This window comes from Panicum virgatum, chromosome 8K, assembly GCF_016808335.1.
Source record: "Panicum virgatum strain AP13 chromosome 8K, P.virgatum_v5, whole genome shotgun sequence".
In the NCBI taxonomy this organism is placed as follows: Eukaryota; Viridiplantae; Streptophyta; class Magnoliopsida; order Poales; family Poaceae; genus Panicum; species Panicum virgatum.
Genome location: NC_053143.1, coordinates 159,656 through 177,935, shown reverse-complemented (window position 1 = coordinate 177,935; position 18,280 = coordinate 159,656). Strand labels below are relative to the sequence as shown.

General features: G+C 56.4%; 1 pseudogene; it reads right to left on the bottom strand.

The window, feature by feature from the left end:
* Positions 1-14,412: 14,412 nt before the first annotated feature.
* LOC120643360 lies at positions 14,413-16,583 on the bottom strand (annotated as a pseudogene).
* Between the last annotated feature and the right edge of the window lie 1,697 nt (positions 16,584-18,280).

The window sequence follows — 18,280 nt, the reverse complement described above, 5'->3', positions numbered from 1 at the left end:
ACTGAAGACGGCGAGCGAGAAGCTCGTCGCTGTGGCTTACCTACTCCAAGCTATGCCCGAGCCATCGACACCTTCGGGCCACAACCTGCGCCGCGAGGCACAGGAGCTCATCGAGCAAGCTGTCGTGCAGCAGGCCGAGAGTTCTGCGTCTCGTATGCGCTCGAAGACCCCAGAGCAGCGTGATGGGACTGCGCATCAGGACCGCAAGGTTTCTGTGCACACACCCCCAGCGGGGAAGGGCAAGGCAGCCGTAGCGCCCGGCGCGAGGGCACCCTCGGTGCACGAGTGCATCGGAAGAGTTCCCGTAAGGGAGCGAACCTGTGATACTCGCGGGCACGCTGGTGACGGCGACGCCCGCAACGTCATCGACGGCAGGAGGTACACCCCTCGACGGGGTGGACGCTTCGACCCTGAGCACGACAGGGGTGAGTCACCGGAGCCTCCGGGCACCCGGGTGTTCAGCCGGGAGATTCGAACAGCATCTTTTCCCCGCGCTTTCGACAACCCAACACCCTCGTCAAATACTCGGGCGAGACTGATCCTGCAGTCTGGCTCAATGACTACCGCCTAGCGTGCCAGCTAGGCGGTGCGACGGAGGACGCGGTCATCATCCGCAACCTCCCTCTTCATCTTGCCGACGCCACACGAACGTGGCTCGAGCACCTGCCTGCGGATCAGATCCACAACTGGGCCGACTTGGTCCATATCTTCGTGGGCAATTTCCAGGGCACGTACGTGCGCCCTGGGAACTCCTGGGATCTCAAAGGGTGTCGCCAGAAGCCCCGCGAGTCCCTGCGTGACTACGTGCTACGCTTCTCCAAGCAGTGCACCGAGCTCCCTAGTGTCACCCACGTCGAGGTCATCAACGCTTTCCTCGAGGGTACGACCTGCAGGAACCTGGTGCATGAGCTCGCGAGAAGCCGACCCGTCAACACTAATGAGCTGTTCGACGCTGCCACCAACTACGCTGCCGGTGAGGAGGCCGTTGGCGCCATCTTCGACGACAAATCGAGCAAGCGCAAGGACGATGCGCCCGCGGAGGGCAGCAACGCCAAGCCCAACGCCCCCGCCAAGAAACAGAAGCGGGGGAGGAAGGGAAAGAAGCCGGTCCCACCAAACCAGCGTGAGCCGGGGCGGGCAGAGGACTCCGAGGAGGCCTTCGCTGCCGCCCCAGACCGCAAAGGGCCTCGAGGCCCCCCACGAGGTGGTGGTGGCCAATTCGATGACATGCTCAAGAAGCCGTGCCCTTACCACAAGGGCCCGGTCAACCATACCCTCGAGCAGTGTGAAATGCTCAAGAAGTATTACAACCGCATCGCGCATCGCGACGAAGACAAGAAGAAGGACGCGGGCGACAAAGGTGGAGATGACGAGTTCCCCCCAGTGGAGAACGCCTTCTTCATCTTTGGAGGAGCAATGACGAATATGACTTCTCGGCAGCGCAAGCGTGAGCGCCGCGAAGTCTTTTCCGTCACCAAAGCCACGCCATCCTACCTCGACTGGTCGAAGGATACCATCGCCTTTGGCCGCGAGGACCACCCCGACTACGTCCCGCATCCGGGACGGTATCCGCTCGTTGTCGACCCCATCATCGGCAACACTCGCTTCTCCAAGGTGCTCATGGACGGAGTCAGCTGCCTCAACATCATGTACGCCCCTACCTTGGAGCTCATGGGGATCGGGCTGGACAAGCTCCGCCCCAGCAAGTCACCATTCCATGGCGTCGCGCCAGGGAAGCGGGTCCAATCCCTCGGCCAGATCGATCTGCCTGTGTGCTTCGGCACAGCAACCAACTTCCGCAAGGAGGTACTCACTTTCGAGGTGGTGGGATTTCGAGGGTCCTATCATGCCATCCTTGGTCGTCCTTGCTACGCCAAGTTTATGGCCGTCCCCAACTACACCTACCTCAAGCTCAAAATGCCGGGTCCGAAGGGCGTCATCACCATCGGCTCTTCGTTCGAGCACGCCTACGAGTGCGACGTCGAGTGGGTTGAGCGCACGGAAGCTCAAGCGGAGGACGAGGCCCTCGCAGCCACCCTCGACAAAATGGCGAGCGAGGCCTTGGACTCCACGCACCGACATGCCGGGAGCTTCGAACCCGCCGAGGGTATCAAGAAGGTGCCCCTCGACTCGAGCCACTCCGACGACAAGGCGTTGCAGGTCAGCGCCACCCTCGACGACAAATAGGAAGTGGTGCTCGTCGATTTCCTCCGCGCCAACGCAGATATCTTTGCGTGGGGCCCCTCGGACATGCCTGGCATACCGAGGGAGGTCGCCGAGCACTCTCTTGATGTCCGACCCAACTCCAAGCCGGTGAAGCAGCGCCTAAGACGCTTCGACGAGCTCAAGCGCCGGGCGATCGGCGAGGAGTTGCAGAAACTTCTGGAGGCCGGATTCATCAAAGAGATATTCCATCCCGAGTGGCTAGCTAATCCAGTATTAGTGAAGAAAAAGAGTGAAAACTGGAGGATGTGTGTAGACTACACTAGTTTAAATAAGACATGTTCGAAGGTTCCCTTTCCTTTGCCACGAATCGATCAGATTGTAGACACTACCGCGGGATGCGAACTCTTATCCTTTCTTGAAGCTTATTCCGGTTACCACCAAATCAAGATGAAAGAGTCTGACCAGCTCGCGACTTCTTTTATCACAACCTTCGGCATGTACTGCTACGTCACGATGCCCTTTGGCCTCAGAAACGCCGGAGCCACATACCAGAGGTGTATGCTCCACATTTTCGGAGACCATCTAGGGCGCAGCGTAGAGGCATACGTCGATGACATCGTTGTGAAATTCAGGAAGACGGACGACCTGGTTGCTGATCTCAGGATCGCATTCGATTGCCTACGAGCCAAAGGGGTAAAACTTAACCCCGAGAAGTGCATGTTCGGGGTGCCTCGAGGCATGCTCTTGGGCTTCATCGTCTCCCAGCGGGGCATCGAACCCAACCCTAACAAAGTCTCGGCCATCACTCGGATGGGACCGATCCGAGACCTAAAGGGGGTATAGAGGGTCATCGGATGCCTAGCGTCCCTTAGTCGGTTCATCTCGCGTCTCGGCGAGAAAGGCTTACCCCTGTATCGACTCTTGAGGAAAACCGAGCACTACGCATGGACCCCCGAAGCTCAAGAAGCCCTCGAAAGGCTGAAGGCATCGCTCACTCGCGCTCCCATTCTCACACCACCCACGGACGGCGAGCCCCTCTACCTGTATGTAGTCGCGACGACCCAAGTGGTCAGCGCGGTGATCGTGGTCGAAAGACAAGAGGAGGGCCATGCATTGCCCGTCCAGCGGCCGGTGTACTACATTAGCGAGGTGTTGTCTGAAACTAAGACACGCTATCCGCAGATTCAAAAGCTGCTCTACGCAGTGGTTTTGGCTCGGCGCAAGCTGCGCCACTACTTCGAGGCTCACCCCATCACCGTGGTCTCATCTTTCCCCTTGGGAGAGATAGCCCGCAACCGGGAAGCCGAGGGTAGAATTGCCAAATGGTCTGTGGAGCTGATGGGAGAAACACTCACCTACGCCCCCCGCAAGGCGATCAAGTCCCAAATCTTGGCCGACTTCGTGGCTGAGTGGACGGACACTCAGCTACCTCCATCGCAAATCCAGGGCGAATGCTGGACAGTGTACTTCGATGGGTCGGTGACGAAAACCGGCGCTGGAGCCGGCCTACTCTTCATCTCACCCCTCGGAGAACACATGCGGTACGTGATACGTTTGCATTTCCCCGCCTCTAACAACATGGCGGAGTACGAGGCCCTTCTCAGTGTCCTTCGCATCGCCATCGAGCTCGGCGTCAAACGCCTCGACGTACGCGGTGACTCTTAGCTTGTCGTCGACCAAGTAATGAAGGAGTCTAGCTGTCGCGACCCGAAGATGGAGGCGTACTGCAATGCAGTGCGCCGCCTCGAAGACAAATTCGATGGCCTAGAGCTCAATCATGTCCCACATAAGTACAACGAGGACGCCGACGAACTAGCGAAGATCGCGTCGGGGCGGACTACCATCCCCCCAAATATCTTCGCTCAAGACATCATTAATCCCTCCGTCGAGTTCACGAACCCGACGGAGTCAGGCCCCTCGTCTGCTGGGCCCTCCGGCGGGAACTCTCCGGCGGACGAGGTCGAGCCCATGGACATTGACTTCGAGACCACCTCCGCGGATGAGGCCGAAGCAATGGAAGTCGACGAGGCCCCCGCTTCGCGAGACTGGCGCGTCCAGTATCTAGACTGGATGATTCGAGGGGACCTACTCTCGAACCGTGCTCAGGCGCGGCGCCTCGCCAGGCGGGCCAAGTCCTTCGTTCTGATTGACAACGAGCTACACAAGTGCAGCTCCTCGGGTGTCCTGCAGCGATGCATTCCCATCCCCGAGGGCCAGGAGCTGATCCGCGACATCCATGCTGGCATCTGCGGCCATCACGCCGCGCCGCGCACCCTCGTGGGTAACGCGTTTCGGCAAGGTTTCTACTGGCCCACCGCGGTCGCCGACGCCACCGACGTCGTGCGAACCTGCGAGGGTTACCAGTTCTATGCTCAAAAAATACACCTCCCGGCCCATGCTCTGCAGACCATCCCCATCACATGGCCATTCGCCGTGTGGGGACTAGACCTCGTCGGCCCGCTGAAGAAGGCGCCCGGGGGCTTCACCCACTTGCTGGTGGCGGTCGACAAATTCTGCAAGTGGATCGAGGCTCGACCCATCGGCAAGATCAAATCCGAGCAAGCAGTTCTATTCTTCACCGACATCGTGTTCAGGTTCGGGGTCCCGAACTCGATCATCACCGACAACGGCACCCAGTTCACAGGCAAGAAATTCTTGGCGTTCTGCGACAGCTTCCACATACGTGTGGACTGGTCGGCTGTGGCACACCCACAGACGAACGGGCAAGTGGAGCGTGCCAATGGCATGATCCTCCAAGGACTAAAGCTAAGGATCTTCAACAAGCTGAACAAGTTCGGCTGGAGGTTGCTCACAGAGCTACCCTCGGTCATTTGGAGCCTAAGGACGACCCCGAGCAGAGCCACGAGCTTTTCCCCGTTCTTCCTCGTTTATGGCGCTGAGGCCATTCTCCCTACTGACTTGGAGTACGGGTCGCCAAGGCTCAAGGCATACAAAGAGCAACAAAACCAGCGAGCTCGCGAAGACTCGCTGGATCAAGTGGAAGAGGCTCGAGATGTGGCACTCCTACACTCTGCGCGCTACCAGCAATCCTTGCGAAGGTATCAGGCGCAGAGGGTCCGGCGCCGAGACCTCAACGAAGGGGACTTGGTGCTGAGGCTTCGACAGGACAACAGGGGCCGCCACAAGCTCTCACCACCATGGGAAGGACCGTACATAATCGCCGAGGTGCTCAAGCCCGGCACTTACAAGCTGGCAAACGAAAAAGGCGAAGTCCTCACCAACGCTTGGAATATACAACAGCTACGTCGCTTCTATCCCTAGAACTTCAAGTTTTTTGTACATTTGCTCGTACTCGCATTTTCAATTTCCCGAAGTAATAAAGTACGCTTTACTGGTTTATTTTTGGGAACCATCCGGGCCCTCGAAGGCTAGGATGCGTGCTAACTCTGAGGTACGCTCGGCTTTACCCTCGGCAAACCCGAGCCTCCCTCGGGGGCTACTACGGGGGGAACCCCCGAACGTCCCCAAAAAGTCGCCAATGTTTTTCGAAATATTTCCGTCTCGACCCTAAGTTTCTCGTATCCTTGGAAAAAACAGACGCGAGGCATAAGCAACTACGGTACAGGGCCGGCCGAGTCGTGGGGCCGCCTACGCCTCCGGGATACGGCACCCCCCTCACCACCCTACGCCTACGTTGCTTATGAACGCGAACCCCCTCGCAGACGTTCGTCCAAGTCACATACAAGAACACGGGAATAAAGTAAAGGAACACAGGCTCGAACACGCAAGGCCTCGACGGGCCACACATTCAAATTACGAAACAAAATCTTTTATATTCATAGAATGCGATTACAAAGCGCGACTATGATATAAACAATAATCTGTTTACAATGGGCTTCGAGCCCCAACTTTCCTACAGGCTACCATCCCCCCCCCTTGCGGGTCTTCAGGGGCGTCGAATTCGGCAATGGGAGGGATGTCTGCTTCTAGCATCTCGGCAAGGACGGTGGCGAACTCCTCCGCGGCTGCATCGGCTTCATCCATAATGACCGACGCGGCGTCCGCATCCGCATCATCGGGAACGACGTACCCCGACGACACCCTCTGGAGATCCATGAGGTAATGCATCGAGGCCACGGCGAGAGCCCGCAGGACACCGAGGCGGAAGGTGCTCTTGGCATGTTCGGCAATCCGACTGCCCAGCGCGCGCAGGCGGCTGATCACCGAACTACTCGAGACGGCACCCTCCCCCTCGAGCTCTTGACACACGCTCACGGCGGTCTGCTCCAGCTCAGCAAACTCCATCTGTGCCGCCGTGAGCGCGGTGTGGACCGCTTCCTTCGCCGCGGTCTCGTCCGCCACCTTTTGCCTCAGCTTTGAGCAAAGGAAATCGACATTAGCCACGAAAGAAAGCAAATCGACGAAAAATCGAAGGTACTCACCCGTCATGTTCTTCTGTGCTTCCTCCCTCTGGGTACGGGCGGCCTCTTCGAGCGAGGACAAGGAGGCTTCCTTTTCTCTAAGGGCGGCCCCCATGTTCTGGAGGGCTACCTCCTTCCCCTCGAGGGCCTCGCCCTTTTCCCGGAGGGTCCCGGTGAGCGCGACCACGGCCACCTCTTTATGGAGGAGCTCGGCCTTCTGCTGCTCGAGCGTCGTGCTGAGGCGCTGCAGCTCAGTGCTCTGCACCTCCGCCTCGCGAGCCCTCTCCTCGAACGCCGTCCGAAGGCGCTGCAGCTCGGTAGCTTGTGCCTCGGCCTCCTGGGCCTTCTCCTCCGCTGCCGCCCTCTGGACGTCCCGCTCACCAGCAACCCGCGCCAGCTCCTCCTCCAGTGCCTGCTGACGCGCTCCCAGATCCGCCATCTTCGCGTTGGCGTCAATGTTCTTGAGTACCAGCTCGGCGTTGTGCTGCCCGAGCTGGCTCAGCTGGGACTACAGCCGGTTCATCTCGACGCTCTTTTCGCGCGAGATTTCCCTCAGCTGCTGCAAAGGGGGAGGGCGTGGGTGAAGACGCGTAAAAGCTAAAACCGAATCCGAGCAATTTCTGGGGGGAAATACTTACCTGGCTGACCTGGTAATCCTCATTCTGATGGAGCTGATAGGCGCGGTCGAGGGCCTGCAAGATCTCGCGACCGACGCCCATCTGCTTGTCCCAGGCCTCCTGCTCCTGCTCCTTGCGGAGGAACTCCGAGGGGACCCCGGACGGGACGATCGCCCGGAGGTGGCTCCCCTCGGACGCCCCCGCTTCGAGCACGCCCGCGCTGGCCGACGCGAACTCGGCAATGTGTGCGGCAGCGCTTGCCGCAGCAGCGAGGTCGATGTCCATCGAATCCCCGTACTCCTCGCTGCTGTCCGGCAGCTCCACCGCCGCTGTCACACCCCCTTGCGCTGTTGGCTGAGGCACTACCGCAACGGTACCCTCGTCCAGGGCCTCCGCGGGCCCCGGCGCAGGGGCTCCTTCCACCGCCGGCGCCTCTTGCGCCATACCCTCCTCCGTGACGCCCCCGTCCTCGGCCCTCGAGGGCTCGAAGATGAGGGTCTCCTCCACACGGTCGGCAGGCGCTCCTGCGCGCCCCCACCGGTCTCACCTTCCGTATCTGGTCGGGCGGCGCTGTCCGTGTCGCCCTGACCGGCCTCAATTCGATGGCCACCTGGGCAGCGCTACCGACACTGCCCTGGCCGGCCTCTTCGCCGGCATCGGCCGACTGAGCAGCCGCTTCGGCACCACAATGGCCGGCGTCGCTCTGGCCGGCGTCACCCTCCTCCTCCTGTGCCCGAGCTTGCTGCGCCGCCTGGGCCCCTCGCGCCATGGCCTCCCGTAGCCTAGCTGCCGCCGCCTCGAGATCCACGGCGGGCTGGGGCTGCGGCGCCGTGTGCGGAGTGCTGCGTGCCCCAGTCTTGAGAGCCTTGGCCGGGGCAAGCCGCACTGCATCCTTGGGAACGGCCCCGGGGCTGGAAATCAAGAGACGCAAGTTGAGCAGGATCGAGAAATCCACCAAATACGTAACAAAAAATGAAATCCAAAATACTTACCCAGATCGAGCACTCATGCTCCGCTTCCTCGTGGCGCTCCTTCGAGCCCGGGGCATCGAGCTATCCCTCGAAGACTGCCCCGAAGGCGCCCCCCTCGTGTCGGCCCAGTGGCTCGAGGCTGCCAGCACGGACGACTCCTCTCCCGCCGCAGCCTCGTCGCCACGGATCAGCACCTGGGGCGCGGGCGTCTCCTCGACGGCCGCCGGCGGGGATGACTCCCGCGCCGCACCCTCGAGGGAGGGATTCGCCGATGATCCTGTTACGGCCTCCGGCTCCTCTGGCGCCACGGTCGCTCCCTCTTCTTCGTCCCACAGGTAGAACGGTGGGGGGCTCGCGCCCTCCCCGTCCCTCCTCGGAGCGTGGTCCTCGGCGTCCGAGGCCTCCTCCTCGTCCTCCTCCGAGGACTCGGGTGTGGCGGGTTGCGGCTTCCCCTCCGCGCGAGCGAGCTTGCACGCCTTGTCGTGCCTCGCCTTCCTCTTCCTTTTCCTCTCGGCCTTTGTCTTCGCCGCGTCCTTCCGCCCCTTCATCTTCTCCGCGTGGAGGCGATTGATCAGGCACTGTTCTGGGACCGGGGGCCTTGAGGTGCCGCACCTCAACTCCTGTAAAACACACCGGAGATAGGGTCAGGAAAGGGGAACTACACGACGCACGACGAGTTCGAAGCCAAAACTTACCAGGGAACTATACCCCGGCTCGGGGCGCATCTTGATCCTCCAAAGATCTGCAGGATTTTGGGGGAACTCTGCCACCGCGTACTTCGCCCTCCGGGCGGCGTTGGTGTGGGAGAGAAGCTTGCTCGACGTCCTCGAGCCAACCTTGCTCCCGGGGGTGAGCTCGAAAATCGGCAGGGCCCTTTCCATGAGAGGGATAACCCTCTGCCGGTGGAAGTTCACGATGACGGCCGCTGCCGTCAGCCCCTTCTTCGCCAGACGTACTAGCGCGTCGGTGAGGCCCTCGAGCTTGGCCTGTTGCGCTGGGGGCGACACCCCCCAGTTCCACTTCGGCGGTCGCTCCCGGAGAACTTTGTTAGTGAACGCCGGAAGCGCGTCCTTGTGGTTCCGAAGGTAGAACCACCCTCGGCTCCACCCGGCGTTGTTCGTCGTCATCTTGCTCGAGATGTAAAGGTTCCTCCGGGTCGGGCGGACGTCCGTGCCCCGTTCTCGACGAAGAGTTCGCCGCGGAACAGATGGACCCAGAGGTCCCAGTGGGCCTCGATGCCGAGGTACCCCTCGCAGACGGCGACGAAGACCGCCGCCTGCGAGATGGAATTGGGGCTGAAATTGTGCAGCTCCACCTCGTAGTAGTCGCATAAGGCCCGCATGAACCTGCTGACGGGAACGCCGAAGCCTCGCTCATGGAGGCGCACGAAGCTCACGACGTAGCCTTGCGGGGGCTTCGGCTCGGTCTCGTCCGGGTGCGGGGAAATACATGCCGGCGCCCCCAAGTCTGGGTTCCGTGACAGCAGCCGGTCGGCGACCAGCTGCTCCAGGACCGCCACGGTGGCGGAGGACTTCCCCCACGGCAAGGGCTCCTGGATGTCCGACATGTCTTCAATTCGAAGGGGAATGTGGGAGCGAAAGCTCTGGATGGCTAAGGTGTTTTTTTCTCCCTTCTCTCTCTCTATCTCTCTCTCTCTCTCTCTCTCTCTCTTTCTCCTTTCTCTTCTTCCTTCCGCTCTTGGCTGCGGGCTCAGGATGCAGGGGAGGCGGAGAAGGCGAAGCAGAATGAAGGCAAATGGCCAGGTGAATCCGGAACCTCCCCTTTCTCTTCATATTTATTCACCATGACGGGCGCATCCGCAGCCATGTCCCAAATCTACCGCATTGAATGAGGTAAATTTTGCTATCGCTGACGGATGGGCCCCACGACCGCGGAGTCTCCCACGCGCGCACGCAACAATAAATGCGTCACGATAACCGGCGGGCGCGGCGCGACTGTTGTGCTATCCCATCCGTCAGCCGCCGCCCACGCCGCTTCGTCTGCCCGAGGCGGACGCCTGAAAAGGCGCGCCCACGTTGCCCGCTACCGGCGGAAGACCCGCACGCATGTGGCTCACGGCTCTGCGACGTTTTCAGATCATGACGGAATATTCCTTCATAGGGTCTCTTCACCCTCGAAGGAATCACATTTCGAGGCCTTACTGATCAGGGGGTCGAAGCCTGGCCCTTCAGGGGGTTCGACAGGCGCCCCAGATCACCAGAGTCAGGGACTGTAGGGATGTGCCGTACAAGCTACCCTCGAACGCGGAGTTCGAGACATCCTACGCAGTGTTCAAGGCCAGTCGAGGGTGCCTAGAAGGGGGATCCCATCGAGGGAGAGCATCGAGCCCTCGGACCCTATTGAATGGGTCCGAGCCCCGCCTAACGAACCCTCGCGAGTGCTTTATAGGACGTCTCTATGGACCACGAGCCGACCCCTATCGAACGGGGCACGGACGTCCGCTTGAACAACACGCTAATAGCTCACTGAAGCAGCCATAGCTCGCGGCCCGGGCATGGGTAGCATGGTGCGCTTCACCCCTCCTCCCTGCAGAAGGGCGACGAGGGTCATAGTAGAAGTCGAGGGTTTCCCCTGAACGCCTTCACACGGGCCTAGGCTCGGGGGCTCCTCGCACACCATGGTTCAAAACCACACCCTCGAATAAATCGACAACCGTCACTTATGAAGCTCCACGTGTAAACCGAACCCACCGCTATTAGCGTACGTTCCCCTAACGGCTAAGCTGAATGCCGGGTCGCTGTACCAGCACTGAGAGTGCCGATGCCGGCTGAAAAAGTGCCGATGCCGGCTGAAAAAGACGATGGACGGCCATCCCGGTAAAGCTACCCAGCGGGACAACGTTTATAGCCCTTGGACGAGCACAAACTCTCCTCCAAGGCCTCGGGGGCTACACCCGCGGGTGCGCTGACGCGCCCCCGCGAAGGTGACTTCACACATATTCGAGGGTCGTGACTCTATGTACACCCCTATACCCTCAGTGATCCTCCCCGCAGAGGAGGAAGGGAACTTTATTGCTCAATGCAAATAGAGATTACAAAGGGTCACCGGCGCGAAGCCGTCGAAAGATACAAACACGTTGCCACCTACGTGGCAATTTTCCCTGTCTTGGGGAGGAGCACGCGACGAAGAAAGGCACCAAGCCCCTAGCTGACGCAACAACGAGGCTGCTAGGGATGCGAGAAGCGGCCCCCAGACCTCACGGGTCCAGCGGGATGCTCTCCTCGCAAGCCTTCTTCTAGCGTCTCCTCCACCGAAGACCACGCGGAGGGTCGAGCTGGCGGACAGCGCCCTCCGCACCATCTCCCCGAGAGCAACCTTGTCGCCGGGGGGGGGGGATGATGCGAAAAACAGCCGCCGGACCTGGCGCCAGCGCCCCAGTCAGGCGTCTCCATCCCCCTTCAGGCTAGGGGACATCACAAAAGCATGACCCCACGGGCCCAATGCTCTTCTGCTGATCCCACTGAGCCTGGGGGATGGAGCGCACGCCCACTCCGGTCTTCCCCTACCGCTCGCAAGCATTCTTCTAGCGCCAAAAGCCTAAAAAAGCCAGGCCACCCCATCTGGGGGCCGGTCACAAAAAGGCAAAGGAAACATTACAAGATTTAGGCAATGCTGGAAGAAAGAGTTGGGAGGCTGGAGAAGAAGGGGAACCCCGCGACCCCTATTTATAGCTGCACCGGGCACAAAGCTTCAAGCTTGTCAAAGAGCAGAGGCTTGTATCGCCCGTGACGAAGCGGCGCTCCACGAGCAAAGGATGTCCTCGGTCCCCGCGCCGAGACATGACCAAGCAAAATAAAGCGGAGCTGATCCCCTGGACGCTAAGCGGTGCAGCATCGGCACTGGCCGGATGCCCTCGAACGGCGCACCGTAAAGCGACCAGGAACGCCGGGGCCAAGGCCCTACGTGCGGGACAGCGCAATGGGAGCACCAGCAGCGGGCGCTACCATCACCCTGGCCCCCCTCAGCGCGCGGACACGTCTTGTCCTTCAAACAAACAAACAAACAAACAAAGAGGCGCGCGCCTCGAAGCACTCCTCCCACGGGCGTACCACCCCGACCGGTGAGTTGTCACATCCGCCGGGCTGGCGCTCAGGCGCGTCTGGCGGGTGCGCGACATTGACTGATCACGTCAAAAGGGAAATCCCCGAATTACCCTTTGGTCGAACCCACTGATTCAACCAAAGCCTCGGGGGCTACTGTCGGGTATCACAATTAGGGACACCCTAATCGGGGTACTAAGATCGCTCCAAAAACACAGAACACCTGTTAAAATAACTGGGCCCACAAAGGCCCACGACCTGCCTCCCATTCGGAAGAAAGGAAGGGACTCAAAGAAGCCCAGCGTGCGGCCCATTCGCATCCCCCTCGAACCCGCGGAACGATCTCTGCCTTGCTCGAGGGTCCCTCTCGGGCCCGCCGGACAACCTCCGCCTCGCTCGAGGGTAGCGGATCTGCCCTCGAGCAGGTGACTCACCTCCACCTCGCTCGAGGGTAGCGGATCTGCCCTCGAGCAGGTGACTTATCTCCGCCTCGCTCGAGGGTAGCGGATCCGCCCTCGAGCAGGTGACTTATCTCCGCCTCGCTCGAGGGTAGCGGATCCGCCCTCGAGCAGGTGACTTATCTCCGCCTCGCTCGAGGGTAGCGGATCCGCCCTCGAGCAGGTGACTTATCTCCGCCTCGGTCGAGGGTAGCGGATCCGCCCTCGAGCAGGTGACTTATCTCTGCCTCGCTCGAGGCCGTCTCTCGGCACAAGGGACAAACGGCCCCGCCGCCCAACCGACCGCCGTACGAAGGCATTAAAGGCCAGCCACTCCGCCACGGCTCAAAGGACGGGCGGCGTCAGACTGCCACTCCCACAGTGGATGTGACCGGGGTCCCCATCCGCTGACTCCGGTCACCATTCCGCCATCCCGGATGCTGTAGCAGTGCCTTGGGACCTGCACGCGGAACAAGATGGGCTCGGCACTGCTCCCATCACTGTTCTACCGACGCCGACCATCCGGACTCGCCTCCCACTGGGGAAGGGGTCCGGGACTTCCACGTGTCCCCCGGACCTTCTAGTGTGCACGCCCGCACTCCCACCATGGGGTCCGGGACCGTCACGCGCCATTACTACCGCTAGTCCACAGGGCCCACTACACACCACCACCACGCCGCCTGCGGGACATTGCAGGATGACCGGCGCGATCTTCACAGGACCAAGGACAATGTCCAGGACGACTGCGACGCGCGCCGCCTTCTCACAATGTACTTCCTACAGTGTTCGACCACTGTACCCGCGATTCGGGGGAAAACGACGACTTCCGCGCCCCTACACTCGTGTACGCCGCCCCCTCCTTGTGACTATAAAAGGAGGAGGCGGACACCCTTTAAGCCTCTCTGGGCTCTAACTGGACTCTAGGCTGCTGGCTAATTAGTCTCTCTCTCTGGTTTCTATCTCCCAAGAGAACTTTCAGCACTACCGAGCACTCATCTCAACCGACTCCACTCCTAGCAGAGACTTGGGAGCTTCCCTCCCTCTCTCACCTCGCTTGTATCCCCTACTACAAGCACTCCGGGTGTAAGATAATACAGTGCCCTCGCACACCCCCTTTGCTGGATGTACGGCCCCGCGGCCGGAACCAGAATAAACCGTGCGTTCTTGTGATTGCCTCTTGCATCATCATCTGAGACGAGGAAACACGCAATATTTATTAGTTGGGATCCAGGCCCCCAGGTCGGGACACCGACACTTTTTACCTGATGTATACAGAGAGTATTTAGCAGATTTAGACACTGAACATTTTTATTTCATATTATTACTACTATAATGGCCCATACACCTAGAGCTTCTGCTTGATTCCTTAGCAAATAGGGGAACAACTAGTTCTCCTCACTATCCAAACTATGTGTTTCACAAAAACGATTGATATACTATTAGAAACAAATCTCTATTAAATTCGTATTAACCATCCGCCTAAACAAACTAATGACGCAGATAGCGTATTCCAGAAACAAAAATACTTAACGCACAACCCATGTGTACAACTGCTATCTCGTGGTAATTCACTCACTTAGCCCCTTCATTAGTTCATTGCAATGAAAGATCGATGAACTCGCTCGGACAGGAATCTAGCATCAAGACTGCGCGGCCTTTTTTCCTTCACAAAACTCCCAAGTCGCTCTGCCAAACATTTGACATAACCAACTGTAAGAATGTACACATCAATGGGAGGGATACTTTGATAATCCCTATAGCCCCTCTTATCTTTCATCTCAGAACCTCATAACTTGCTTTGGCTGGCTTCCATGTTTTTCCCAGGGCCTTCTCCAGAGCCAAGCTGAACTCACCGAACGGAATCAGCTCCATCCTGCATGCAAATTAATGTGATCCATCATTTCTGTCTTCATGCCTCATACAACAATATCCTCCAGATGAGAGAGCATGCCAAAAAGATCAACTGCAATCCAATAAGAGTAGAATGACATCACATCGCATACTCATATTTGAGTTTGCCTTCGTGCACCAGGCCCAAGAGGTAGTCTATCATTGTTCTGCAATCCTCTGCCTTATCTGAGTTCATCCACCTCTGTAGCCAGAACCCTCGCAGGGAAATATCCTTTCAAAGTGTTGCACAATGTTAAGTAACTTAGCGGCTTACATATAACCAATGGGAAATCAATACAACTATCCTGGAGGAAATCATCTATCAAATAGTTTCATTGTCTTAGCATGCTAAAAATTCAGTACTAGTTTCTTTTCATTCTCATCTAATGAGAGATAGGGGCATAATCCAAATGTGACAATTTTGATGCAGAAACATTGCTTGCATGAACTCTAGGCGCTTTACTATTAGCATTAAAAAATTTAAGATGGCATAACGGTATCATATAGTGCAAAACTGGGAAGCACAATTTCACAAGCAGGGTCTGGTGTACTGACCTTAAAAATGAAATATGAAGTAGGAACAGTGACAGGTCGCTTGGACATTCCACCATAAGTCACCATGGTGCCTCCTTGCCTAAAGAACAAGGGTTATGGTTATGCATGAAATAAACATTCTAACTTTGTCAAATTCAACACGCAACCTCACTACCTCAGAAACTTGAGTAGCAGAGAAGCGGCATTTCCTCCAACGCAGTTAAATCCCAATGCAGGTTCTGGTAAAGCACCCTAACATGACACAAAATAAAACGTTAAATAGATAATGGATTGGTTCACTTGAAAAAAGCTTACTTCTTATAGATAAACAAACTGGAAGCTGTATGCCAGTATAAAGCAATAATAGCACAAGCAGAAAAAAAAAACAATGAGTTCATGGTTCATTACTGCATTAGTAGAACTAATCTAAACTGTATTTGCCAACCTCAGATTGTAACCTTCCTAAGTTGAGCAAAAAGTCCCTTCTCAGTTGTCTCAAGCAAAGAATTTCAACTTTTACCAGACAATGCATGGCTTTTGTGAAGAATTGGCAAGTAAACAAAATATTATATTAGCTGACAAGGTCAATGATGATCAGTAATTTGATAAAGCAGGTAGTGAAGCAGTACCAGCAAGCTCTTGACATTCTTCATGTCTAGCTGAGATTCCATGAACACCTCATCCGCACCAAGTTGTTTGAGTTTATCTTTTGCTTCCTCTGAGCCCGGCCTAAATCAATACAGGTACAGATTACTTAATAATTTCAGAGGGCAAGCATGAGAAAACTGCCACAATCATGTAGAAAGCCAAGACAGCAACAAAATCCCTGATATCTAATGTTTTGAGAAGACGAGTTACCTGTCCCTTATAATGTTGATTGTGTGAATTCCATGTAGCTTGGCGAGCTGAATCACGCACTGGCCGACAATGCTGGTAGCACCATTCTGGACAATGGCATCACCTGAGAGTGGAGATTGAAGGCCATGACGAGTAAGTATTCTGCTTGCTTGGAGTAGCAAGCATGGATGAAGCGAGTGAGAAGAGCACCAGGATTGAGTTTTACAAATTCTTGGAGCATCCTGAGCGCGGTCAAGGGGTTGACGGTGGCGGTGGCGGCGTATTCCATGGGCACATCGCTGCGGACCTTGTGCCAGACACTCTGGTGCTTGACGATGTAGGTCTGCCATGTCCCTGCAGGCAGGCGGCCAAATTAAATTCAGTGGCTTGCTGATTGGAACTCACAGCAAGCGAAGCATTACCGAAAGAGGGCGGGGACGGTATGACCCAATCGCCGGGGGAGAGCGGGGCGGTGACGGCGGGGCCGAGGGCGTGGACCTGGCCCACCCCCTCGTACCCCCCGACGGCGCCGGGGAGCGGTGGCCTCACGGGGTAGACGCCCTCGATGCGGTTGATGTCGGAGGGGTTGATGGGGGCGGCCAGCATCCGGACGCAGACGTCGCGGTCCCCGAGATGGACGGGCGGCGCATCCGCCACCCTCAGCACCTGCTCGGGGGCACCATGCTCGTCGTAGAGCACGGCCTTGGACGGCGTCACACCTTGAAATTTTTGAATTTCAGAATGTGATTAAAATTAAAAATAATAATTTTCTCAAAATTTTAAAATTTTCTCAACATTTATTTTTCTTCACAGAAAATTTAGTGTAAAAGAAAATAAATATTGGTTGTTTTTCAAATTAAATGATGTTGTTCTTTTGGTGATGCATTCATGTCACATGCATAGTGTTGTTGAGTGTGAAAACCTTTCCAAACGTGTTCTATTATCAAAAAATTCTTCCCGGGAATTTTCCGGAATTTTCTGGATTCTTTTTCCATTTTCTCTAGAGCAAACTCTAATTTTTAGAGGCTCTTCCAAATCTTCTTATGAGCTCCAAATATTTTATTTGAGTTAGTTAGGTCCCAATATATTTCTAGGATTTTTCCTAGAATTTTCGGGCCATTTGGAATATTTTTCGGACTTTAAATATGAATTCTAGATTTTTCTAGAATTATTTTAATTTCGAAAATAATTAATTCCGAAATTTTAAATGGGCTAAGTCTATCAAAAGTGCATAAATCCCTAATGGACCTCAAGGGCCCATTCATGTGTTCCCTAATGGGCTAAAGGCACGTAAAGCTCATTAGCATGGGACGTAAAGCTCATTAGCATGGGAGGAAGGTTTAGTACCACATTGCTAGTTGATGTGGGATGGCGAGACTTTTCTCTCTATATATTAAACCAACCTCTCATTGCAACTCCACACAAAAATATAGACTACCCGTAGGGAGGCTCCTTGTTTGGAAATCCCTAAAATAATCTTTTCCCCATAATCCCACCATCCTCCGCATCCGTGCATCTCCGGTGAAATCCGACGCCACCCCAGTGCTCAGCTCGTTGTCCTCTTCGTCGTGGTGTCTTCCTTCTCGTGAGTCGTCGCCATTTCGCCGTTGACCCCATGCCTTCTTCCTCGACTCCGACAATTTCCTTCTTCTCCGGTGAGCAACTTCCTCCGTCTTTTCTTCCCTCTCTCTCTCGCTCTGCTCCGCTCGGTCTTGTTCGCCGTCGCCGCCATCCGCCATGCGCCGCCGCGAGCTCCGCTCCGCCCGCTCTAGCTCTGCGCCGCCGCCAGCCCACCCCAATCCACTCCCGCCGTCTGATTTAGATCCAGCGGCCCAGATCTAATATGACCCGAGTCAACTAAACCAAATACCGTTCAACCGTGGTCATTTTTGCAAATAAACCCCTCCGTTTTTCAAAAGTCAACCCTCCGTCCATCGCAGTTCAAAACTATTTCTGTTTTAGTCCAAATCTTTACAGAAAACACCCTGAGCTTTTCCAAAATAGAACCCACCATCCTTAGTGCGTTGTTTTGCAAGCTAGCCCCTGTATCTTAGGTTAAATCTCGTTTTAGTCCCTAGTTTCTTTAGAGCTAGCCCCTGAAAGTTTAAATCTATTGCAAACAAGTCCCTAGAATCTTGTTTTAGCCATATCTTTCACGTTTCAACTCCGTTTTCAGCGATTCTTGCGCTCACGTGATCCTTGTGACGTGTGCAATAGCTTTGTAACCTTTTTATCCTCTATGAGCATACTTTGTTGTGTCTTACAAATCTTTTCTGTTAGCTCTTAACTCTATAGTTAATCGCGACTAGATCCCTGAAGCATCGTTTATCCCATAGAATCGCCGTTTTAGTTCCGTTTTCCGCGTTTCTTGCGCTCCCATAACCA